The sequence below is a fragment of the Artemia franciscana genome, chromosome 13 (assembly GCF_032884065.1).
Source record: "Artemia franciscana chromosome 13, ASM3288406v1, whole genome shotgun sequence".
In the NCBI taxonomy this organism is placed as follows: Eukaryota; Metazoa; Arthropoda; class Branchiopoda; order Anostraca; family Artemiidae; genus Artemia; species Artemia franciscana.
This window is the reverse complement of record NC_088875.1, coordinates 2564270-2576381: the sequence shown is the minus strand read 5'-3', so window position 1 is coordinate 2576381 and position 12112 is coordinate 2564270.

Sequence of the window (12112 nt, the reverse complement as noted above, 5' to 3'; positions counted from 1 at the left end):
AATATGCTTTTGAAAACTTATGTAGATACTTGGAAATCTTTGTTTCATCCTTTTGATGCCCTAGGCTTGACCTTAGCTTGGTAATTTGGCTTCAGAGATAAAACCTTGATGAAGCAAGACCCTAGTGGTTATAAAGCATTGTTAATCCAATTACTATTCTTACTAGATGCTTCAAGATATGTTGCATCTTTGTCAGAACTTTTTACATTTCAGCCTTACCCTATAGGGCCATGGATAAATTTTCAGGTCAAACTCTAGTTTGGCTACTGTTTGCTATCTTAGAAATGGGTTAAGTCAGGAAAATAGAACTTCCAATAATGAATCCAAAGCAAAAAATACGTAAAATTCTAGTTTAGCTAATTTTCATTATCTTGGAAAGGGAATAGGTTACAAGAATGAAACCCAGTAATTAATCCAGGGTCAAAAACACTCTGGGAAGGTGCTGCCAGGCTTCTATGTCAACCCTTTTCTGATTTCTAAGTCTTAGATAATTGCTTACTCAAAAGGTCTATACCTATACTATTGAAATTTTGACAAAACAAGATTTACCTTAATTTTTAATTATCAGTTTCTTTTACTCTGGCTTTAGCTCTTAAAATGCAATTCCTTTTATTTAAGTAGCATTTTAAGCCATATCAATATTTTTTTTTCAAAATTTAGGAAATGTCTTTGCATATCTTTAAAACCTTATAAAGTGGATTGAGGAAAGCTGTGAAACAGTTTCTTTGTACTCCATGTAAGCAGACCTTCCCAGAACATACTTTAGCCTTTAGACCCATCCCTGAAAGTTTTTTTTCATTCTCACCCCCTGGTGCTCTTTTACACATTGTATAAATTGTGAAGAAATGCCTGCCCCCTTGCTAAGAGTCTTAGAAGTATCTTATATCAAAATACACCTGATACAGTTTAATTTTTTAGAGATGACACAGAATAGCATTAAAGCTGAGTATTTGCTTTGCAAGAAATGTGTCCCTTCTGTTGTAAAGCATTTTGGATAGACACTAATCTAACCATGGACGTATTGCTGTTGCAAATGGTTTTGCTTAAAATGGTTTGGAAAACAAATAGCAAATGTAAATTTGCTTTTTTATCATTATTTAAGACTAGAATATCACAAAGCTATGCAATCACATTGCTTGTTGTATCTTAAGTAAATACAATCCCTGATGGAGTTTTGTTGATACCTGTCTTAAAATTAATTTGTCTGAATAAAATATATTGTTTATGGGACAGTAGAGAAAATGGCAACAACCATGAATTGAGTTTTTTTCAATATTTCTTTTTTTAAATAATAGTTCTCTGGTCACATTTGTGTTCCTTGCTAAGTTGTTGGCACTCTGGTTTGGGAATCCTTTGTCCAAGGGGTACAGGTTTAATTCCTGGCATTGCTAGTGTATTTGGTTTTTACCAGCTAAGTATTCACGATGCTAGTTTGCATCTTAAGTAAAGCAATCCCTGCTGGAGCTTTGTTGACACCTGCCTTACAATAACTTGTCTAAGTAAAATACAATGTGTATTGAAGATTAGTGAAAATGGCTGCAAATCCATCTTGTTTTTTTTTTTCAATATTTTTTTTTTTAATAGTTGTTCTACTCTGGTCGTAATAATATTCTTGGCTAAGTGGAAAGCACTCTTAGTAAGAAATCATTTGTCCATGGGGTACAGGTTTGATTCCAAGTATTGTCTGTTTATTTTATTTAAATGGGGGTCAGTGATGTTAGACAGATCTAAACCAGCTCTAAATAGGCAAATGGAGAAATATACAAAAGGTAAGCAGGGAGGGTGTACAAAAGCACAAGATTTCTGGCCCCCAGCCCTTAATTGCAATTCTTGGCCAAAGGGTCACAAAGTGGAAATTAGCACTGCCAGTTTAGACCTTGATGTGTCAGTGCTGCCATATTTACTTACTTGCATATTGGTGTTGAGTTTGCCCACATTTTATCTTCATTACTATCTAAAATCATTTAGACATTCAGCAAACTGTCTCAAACCACAATTAGTATCGAATAGATTTTGGGCCTTACTGACTTTTCCTTTATAGCAAAGGTTTATTGTTGTGTATAATGTAGATATTTTAAAGTAATCAATCATTAAGAAGTCCCTTTTAGTTTTATCAAGTTTTTGAGTAATAAACCTTTTTAATTACCTTAAAATATTTATTCAGGTCCTTTACTATTGGCTGCCCTTTATATTACAATAATGATTGAAATATATTGTGGTAACTAAAAATTTGGATAATCCAACCTATTTTACCATCTTAAGGTTGTTTGCAAAGGTGTATGAAATATTTAAGTACTGACTTAGCTACAGAAAACTTCTAGATATAATAAAATGTAAGCAAGATGGCTCTTACTTTGACCATATCTATGGAAGCACTAATGAGAGAGTGGGTCATTTGATGCATTTGTAGGATTGAGTGAGATGAGAAATGAAGTGTAGGTTTGATGAGAGATGGCTGGTGAATGTGATGAGGGATGAATGTTTTGCAAGATTTTAAAATTTTGGACAATTTCTCATGTTGACAGTAGAGTGCAGAAGTAAAATTTTATAATTTTTCTTCTTTGTTTCTGTTATGTTAGACAATGTTGAATATTCTAAAGTGAAGTTTCTTTTTTGTTTGGAATTGTGATGGCCCTAGGGCTTTAGTGCAATACAAATTACTAATGTTTATTCACTTTCTTTAAACAAACACAAGGTCTATGTCTCCTAGCTTTAACAAAGTCAAGTGTAATTTTAAGACCAGGGATTTCAAAGTAGGTCAAATGAACTTGTGGTAAAAATGAGCAATTTATGAAACATCTAGATTAAAAAAAAGTCTTTTAGACAACAAAGAAGACAATTGAATAAAGAAAAGTACCTTATATCATAATTGTTGAGCACCCTTAAGATAGAAATGAACAAAGCTTCAATTAAGATTCTGTTTTGTTTAAACAGACAGAAGGGACAAACCTCCAAGCTTTGACAAATACAATCTCACTTTGTGGCTCCTATCTTTTCAAAGGGGACTTTCTTTGGATTTTTTCTATCCAACTAAAACTGAAAAGGACAGCATGATATACAAGTGACCTTCCAATTACCCTACATAGCAAGAGAAAATCATTAAGTTAGGCTATGCTTTATCTCAATCCCCCTCCCAATGTGCAGAAATATGGCTCAAATTTCATATTTTCAATGCATTTAACCTCCTGTCACCTGTTTTTCTAGTTATTGTTTGTCACATTTGTTTAATTTACAGCTACATGGGATGAAGTTAGAGAGACAGATTGACAAAACAAATGGAAAATAGGAAATTTCAGCAATACATTTTTATATTGGGAGGATTGAGGGGTAAAGTAGAGCAAAGTTGAATATAAAATGTGTTACCAGCTATTATTCTAAAAATTATGAAGCATGAATTTTTTTTTTTATTATGTTCCTTTCTCTTCAGGTCCTTCTCTAGGGCTTTACCAAATCAAACATTCTATGCCCAGAAAAATTAGCAACAAGGTATAGTCTATATACAAAGGCTTATGTTATTTAACTATGAATATGGAATTTAAATGGCAATCAGGAACTGGATACAGGCTAAAGCAAGTAAAAAAGAAAGAAAAAACTTCCCTAGTTAGCTCAGGAGACTTTTAATAGATTACTCTTCAGATAATTGCCTATGATACATAATTTAAATATTTACCCCTGTACAGTAGGGCGTTAAAACAATCTATCACAATGTAAGATACAGTATATTTAGATATGATGCTGATTTACAAATTCCAGGATTCTTTGTTGTGGTTTTCATAATTTTGTTGATAAAGTTTTATATATTCATCATTTTTTATTTTATATCATTAACATTAGCCAAACTAAACTTCTCAATAGAACTTGAATGTGGTGGCTATAATGCACAAGTACTGCAAAAATCTTACAACACATTATGTGTTATGGTAACTGTCAGTGAGAAAAAAACTATTTTCCTAGTTTAGCTTAATTTGTTATATTTTTGTGCTTATCAGAAATATTTTGTTAATTTTAGGCAGCTGTCCCCCCTCAAAAAATTCTTAAACATTTGCTGGTTTATACTTAACCAGTATTCTACTGAAAACAAAAATTTAGTATATATTTTGTATTGAAGAAATATAAAGTCCTTTGGATTTTTTTTTATTAGGATTAAGCAGTTTGCTATTTTCTTTTGTTAGGCTAAGCCTGTAATAGTGCTTTATTGTGAACAGTCAAAATTTGTAGGGATTGCAAAGGCTAGCCTGAACAATATGTTATTACAAATTATTAGGTTAAACTTCTGTTTGGTAAAATTCTAGTTTAGATAAATTTGTATTATCTTGAAAAAGGTTTAGGTTAGGAAAATGAAACTTTTAGGGATGGGTCTAGAGATGAAACTATATCATGGGAAAGTATTTTGGAGCATCCAACTCTACTCTTTCTCTCTCTTAAAAATGTTTGCCTTAAATTACCTTAATTCACATTGTCTAATGAAATAAGGATTAAATCCTGTAGAATTGCTGGTTAGTGATAATGACAGTTGGAAATCTCAATATTTGGTCCACACCCTTAAAAACGCTTGTGTTATAAAAGTGAAACCCTTGCAAAATAAATCTTCTACTTAAATGACAAGAAAAAAGCGTTTTTAGTGTCATAACTTTGCTCAATTTCAATTTATGAAGTTTCCAAGATTTGGAAACTTTCAGGATATACATTTCTCTATATTTAAATACGAAACACTGATATGGCTTAAAATTCTACTCAAATAACAAGAATTGCATTTTCAGAGCTAAAACCAGAGAAACAGAAACTGCTTGCTGAAAATTAAGGTTAGATGTTGTTTTACCAAAATTTTAATAGTTACAGACCAGTCCAGTATGCAAAATTCCCAGATTTAAAAACAGAAGAGGGTTATCACATAAGCTTAGCAATAGCTTCTCAGAGTATGTTTTTAGCTATGGATTAATCACTGAAAGTTTCATTCACCTAACATAACCCCAATCAAAGATAGCAAAAAGTAGCTAAACTGGAATTTGAATGGAAATTTAATATATAGCCTGGTAGGCTAGTAGAATTCCAAATCAAAACAAAAAGAAGTCAAACTAGAATTTTATCCTCTGTTTAGGGTAGCTCAACAAAGCTAAAGTCTTATCATTTAGGACTTTTTTATAGATAATTTTGCTTTTACAGTATGAATACAACATTTTCCAATATATTACCTGAACAATTTAACCAAAGATTCCACTAAATCAGAACCTTCCTATCTCTTCAAATATACCAGAGAGTATGCTAGATCATTTTTCAATTCTCTCTGACCTCAAACTAATGTGAAATATGTTAAATCCGGAGGAAATTAAGCCAGTGCTAAATCATTTAATTATAATAGAATGACACTCTTAACACTATACGGATGTTTTATGTTTGAAATTTTTTGCCCAAACCGACAAGTAAAAAGAGTGTTTTCGCGAACCAGTTTTGTTTGAGCTCAACCATATGTAATTTTTTCCGTTTTCGCGTTAAACATTCAAGCTGGTTAAACCAAAGCTGTCATTGGTTAAACCAGCTGGTTGACGCGAAAAAAGGCCTTTAAAAAAAGCTCCTGGCTGTCTTGATGATGGTGAGAAAATACATCCGACCAGAATTGCCACGTTTTCGGTATATAGAAATGTCCCCTGAGTATTCATATATGTCAAACAGTTCGTGGTAACGAACTGTAGTAAGGAGCGATCCGGCTCAATAGTAACCAAAACTCTAAAAAATTGAATTTTGATATCAATAGCTACATCAAAAGAATCGCATTTTAATGCTGATTTTAAATATATAAGTTTCATCAAGTTTAGTCTTACCCATCAAAAGTTACAAGCCTGAGAAAATTTGCCTTATTTAGAAAAAATAGGGGGAAACACCCCTTAAAAGTCGTAGAATCTTAACGAAAATGACACCATTTTTTACTGTTTTAAAAAGAAGAGTTGAGAGAAAGAGTCAAACTTTAGCGTCAAGAGCGGGATGTTGGTGAGGAAGCAGCCCCTTTCATATACGAAGTAATTTCTGTTCGTTTTAAGTTTTAATTTTGCTCCTTACCTTCAGTTAAAAAACTTGTTTTTTTTATTTTCACACTTAAACCCTGTCTTAACTAATGTTTCGGCTTGTCTTAATTGGAAAAAAGGGGTAATAAGTTATGGAATCTTGAATTAAGTAATAAGAATTGCCAATTCATTCACATCAGCAAAATGAATCCTTGTTGCTTTTGTTTTTTATCAAACCATCCAATCTTCCCTGTTAAGAACGAAGGAGATATTCGATTTACTATTAACAGTGAATCAAACTTAAATACCCCTGCTAAGAAATTTGTGCCTACATAGATATAACCTTTCCACTTTCTCCCCAAAAGGGAGGATATATATATATATAGTGGATATATATCCACTCTTCAAGACTAGATTAGCTAATACTCCAAACACTTGTATAAAGAACAAATAGAGATAAGCCCCCTCCAGAGTTTAAAACACCACCTTTTCCATGAAAAACTTATATGCCGTTGCAATATAACTGGGTGCCTAAAAATTTTGATTATGTGGGTTTTGAGAATTGATGGGCTAGGAAGGGGGAGGGGCTTGTTGCTTTACACTTACTTTTGACTATTGTAAAAGGCCCTTTTGATTTTTCATCAAATGCACCATCGAATGATCGAATAAGCCATTTAAAAATTTCCATCAGATACATTTCAGAAAAATACGAGATATGAGGGGAGGATCCACCTTCCGATCACTGCAAATCTTTAAAAGAGTACTTGAACTTGTGGTTACCAATCGAATGAGCGTATTTCAAGATGTATACAACCATCTTTTCTATAAGAACTTTATACGCCCTTTGGGCAGATCTTTAGACCCTTACCCTTAGGGCTGTGAAGGGGTTTGGGTCTTCATCCTCAAAGATATTGTTTCCAGACCTTTTATTTACGCTGAACAAAATGGCTATTTTAAAATTTTTATAGTATTTAGGGAAATTCTGGATGTGGGAAAGGAATTATGTTTGGATGTGTTTTTGGGAATTATGATCTCTAATCACTTTTGACTATTAACAGAGGCACTAGCCCCTTCAATTTCAAGTCAAATGAGCCAGCTTAGAAATATATATTTCCTATTTAATGAGCCAGCTTACCTTAATATATATATATATATATATATATATATTTATATATATATATATATATATAGTTTCATTAAGATCCGATCACCTATTCGTAAGATAAAAATACCCCAATTTTCACGTTTTCCTAGAATTCTGGTTTCCCCCTCCAACTCCCCCCAATGTCAGAGGATCTGGTCGGAATTCAAAATTAAAGCTTTAAAGCACAAGGTCCTTCTAAATATCAAATTTCATTAGGATCTGGTCACCCTTTCGTAAGTTACAAATCCCTCAATTTTCAAAATTACCCCCCTCCCCAACTCCACAAAAGAGATCAGATCTGGTCCGGTTATGTCAGTCACGTATCTTAGACAGATTTTTATTCTTCCCATCTAGTTTCATCCTGATCTTTCCGCTTAAGTATTTTCTAAGATTTCCGGTCCCGCCCCCACTGCCCCCCCCCCCCCCCCAATGACGCTGGATCTGGTTGAGATTTATAATAAGAGATCTGAGTTATGAGGTCCTTTAAAATATGAAATTATAATTTTGCCTGATTAAAAATATGCCTAACTAAAAATAATCCTGAGCTATATGAAATTTAAGTTTCCTTTTCAAACAGTTCGTGGTAACGAACTGTAGTCAAACAGTCCGCAGTAACGAACTGTAGTAAGGAGCGACCCGGCTCAATAGTAACTGGAACTCTAAAAAGTGGAATTTTGATACCAATAGTTACATCAAAAGAATCGCATTTTAATTTTGATTTTAAATATATAAGTTTCATCAAGATCAGTTATACCCATCGAAAGTTACGAGCCTGAGAAAATTTGCTCATTTTAGAAAATAGGGGGGAAAACCCCGTAAAAAGCATACAATCTTAACGAAAATCACACCATCAGATTCAGCGTATCAGAGAACCTTATTGTGGAAGTTTCAAGCTCCTATCTACAAAAATGTGGAATTTCGCATTTTTTGCCAGAAGACAGATCACGGATGCGTGTTTATTTAATTTTTTTTCCCCTGGTGTGATCGTATCGACTGAGTGGTCCTAAAATGTCGTGAGAAGGCTCATTCTAACGGAAATGAAAAGTTCTAGTGCCCTTTTTAAGTGACCGATAAAATTGGAGGGCACCTAGGCCCCCTCCTACACTAATTTTTTCCCAAAAGTCACCGGATGAAAATTCTGAGATAGCCAGTTTATTCACCACAGTCGAAAAACGTAATAACTATGTCTTTAGGGACGACTTACTCTCCCGCAGTCCCTGTGGGAGGGGCTGCAAGTTACAAACTTTGACCTGTGTTTACATATAGTAATGGTTACTGGGAAGTGTACAGACGTTTTCAGGGGGATTTTTTGGTTTAGGGGGGATATTTGAGGAGGGGGTTACGTGGGAGGATATTTCCATGGAGGAAATTTTCATGGGGAAGAGAATTTCAATGAAGGGGGCGCGGGATTTTCTAGCATTGTTTGAAAAAACTATGAAAAAATAAATATGAAAAGTTTTTTCAACTGAAAGTAAGGAACAGCATTAAAACTTAAAACGAACAAAAATTATCACGCATATGAGGGGTTTACCTCCTCGTTATACTTCACTCTTTATGCTAAAGTATTTTTAGTAATTTCAACTATTTATTCCACAGCCTTTGTGATTCAGAGTGTGATTTAAGTTCTAAAGCTTAAAGCTCAAAGTCACTAAAGCTTAAATGGGACATTTAAGCTTTAGTGTATAGAGCGAGGTATTGACAAGGGTTGAACCCCCTCATATACGCAATAAAAACATACGAATATAGAAGTTCGTTACGTAACTTGATTCGTAAGTTACGTATAATTTTTACCAATGAAGACGTAATTAAGTAATTAGTTTTTAAGTAATCAAAAAATTGGAGGGAAGCTTGGCCTCCTCCTTCACTCCTTTTTCTCAAAGTTTTCCGATAATTGCAATTAATTAATATGCAAATTTTATTTTAATTATTTATGTGCGGAGAGCCAAGATCAAAACATGCATTAATTCAAAAACGTCCAGAAATTAAATAGAAAAAAACAAGTTTTTTTAAATGAAAGTAAGGAGCAACATTTAAACTTAAAACGAACAGAAATTACTCCGTATATGAAAGGGACTTTTCCTCTTCAACGCCCGGCTCTTTACGCTAAAGTTTTTTAATGTTTTAAAAAGTAGAGTTGAGAAAAAGAGTCAATCTTTGGCGTAAAGAGCGGGGCGTTGAGGTGGAAAAGCCCCTTTCATATACTGAGTAATTTCTGTTCGTTTTAAGTTTTAATGTGGCTCCTTACTTTCATTTAAAAAACTTTTTTTTTCTATTTTAATTTAATGGATAGATGAAAATTTAGCAATAAGATCCTTGTGAGCATCAAAGCACCGGGCTATTGACACAGACAGAGCGAATTTAGATCTCTGAGTACTACACTTGTCAATACTCTTTTTTTTCGAGTGTTATAATTATGTAAATCTTGTGATTGGGATAACAAACTTTGATTGAGGTAATATGGTGGTAATTTCTTAATGTCATAATTGAATTTGAAAAGAATTGCTCCAAAAGTAAATTGTTGAGACACTGAAGGTATATCTAGATAAGTATATAAAGATGCTGTAGAAGACTTATTTGGAAGTTCAATAGGTGATGGAATAACAAGTTTAAGGATTCTTAGGGCTTTATTTTGTAAAGGGTTCTTTATCCATTCAGGTTTCATATTGGGCATGGGAAAATATTTCTACAATTTTTTTTTGTAAAAATTTCAAGTGTTCAATTATAGCTAATTTAAAGAATCAAGGACATTGAAACAAAAGCATTTTGTTTGTGCCTTGGACCCAAATTTGGTCTATTTGGAATTGAAAATACATATTCTCCCTATGGTTGTTTCAAAATTATAAAGTTAGAGTCGCAACATAGTTTCGCCAGTATTGCAAACTTGAAATATGAAATAAATAAGCAAAACTAACTAGTGAAATTTGACAAAGCTGTTCACCAGTAAAAATCCAAATATTAGGGATATATCAATTCCCAAAAAAAAAAGATTTTTGGTATAATCATTGTTGCAGCAGTATCTGCAACATGTAATGAAGGACCAACGGCCCAAAGTAACCAAAAATAAAAAGAAATCGTTCTAATAAAAGTTAGCCAGTGAGAAAAAATTACAACTTATAGCTGATTTAGTACGGTAACTGCTATTTCGATTAGTTTCAGTTGTAAAATCTTAACTCAAAACAAAATTTGAGGAAATTGAGAACAGTTACAAGAAACCCCTAAAAAATTGCGTTGAATCGAAACAAAAATTACACAACTGGAATTATCATGGCTTAAAATTTTACACCGGGAGCTTACAGTTCCCTGGCTAGAAGAATACGAAAAATTCCTTTTTTGCATGGACGCCTTTTCCCATCTACTGCTAGTGGATTACTGAAACACCATAGATTAAAAAAAAAAAATTTTAACTCATTTTAAAAAATCGCTATATCTAGAGTATTTTGTATTAACACACTAATATTAAAAATTAAATCCATTTTTGGACTGAAACTGCATCTTCATATATAAAATGATGAATGGCGTCGTGATCTTAGGTTAAAGCTATAAATGAGATTAGAGTAAAACCATATGAAGACGTCAGTTGCAAAGAAGTTTGCCAAATATAAGAGATAGACTCGTCAAGTCAGCTTAAAGTTCAAGTATGTAATGAATAGCAAAGAACAAACTCTAGCCCATAGTAGCCACAATACTAAAAAAAAAGTGCAATTTTTGACAAAAACAGAATCGTCACATACATAACGATGCAACACATGTATCTTTTGATAAGATAATATCACACAATGATCTTTTGAAAAGTTGGTTTCTGGGGTTTAATGTCATATTTGAATAACTCCGATGCCTGATTCCCTGCGATTCATCTTCGATTTCCTCAACCCCTTAGAGGCATACATCAAAAGAATTTTTCGTTTATTCCAAATATTTTAAGAAGAAGATACGAAAAAGCAGCTAAACAGAACGCGTCGTCATATCTACAATAAATGAGTGTATCTCATATTTAAATTGCTTTTCATGAGAGTGAAAATAAGGAATTCAAGTTTTCATCGAATTGGAATTTTTGATTTTTTTTTTATTGGCTTGACATTATTCTTCGCTTCCCTTCTTTAATTGTCTTATACACAAACTTTGATTTTACACATACTCTAATTTTGATTAGGTCAAAGTAAGCAATGAAAGTAAGTGACAGTAATTTCAGCAAACAATAAGTTAAACTATATTCAAATCCCCTCTTTTGATAGTTTTATACACACTATGACAAACTTTGATTGTAAGTTTTTCTGATACTAAGAAGTCAAAATAAACAACGACATTCAGCGGCAGTAATTTTTTGCAGTATTGTATAAAGTATAAAGTCAGTATTGACAGTAATTTTAACAGACAAAAAGTAAAACTGTTCTCAATTCCTCTTTATTAATTGTTTTAAACACACTATAACAAACTTCGAGCTTAAGCAGCTTTAATTTTAAGTAAGCAAAAGTAAAGACAACAAGTGGAAGTGATTTCAACAGACAGTAGATTAAACTTTTCTGAGTTCGCCTTGTGCACACAATGGCAAACTTTGATTTTAAGTCAGTTAAAGAAACGGATGATTTTATACTGACACAACATACCCTAAGAGTTTATTTTCTTCAAGAACTTATTGTGCATGTGGAAAGCAGAAGGTATCTGTATGATAAAACAGAGAAAGCATCCATTTGATTTATGACTGGCCTTCGAACAATCTTCGTGGCTCTCTGAAGATTTCTCTCGTCCACATCTTTCCTTCTCCTATTATTTTGCCAGCTTGACTTGTCAAAAGCATATGTAGTCCCAATCCAGACAAAACTGCACAAAAAAGTCCTCACCCTCCTCATCTATATTTTTCGACGTTCAATTCTTGCACTAAATTCAGATGCCATAATTGATTGGGCTCGTAGAGCCAGATTCAAGAAAGGACGCTCCTTGTGAAAGGAAAAGCTTGAAACTTGGGTGCGAC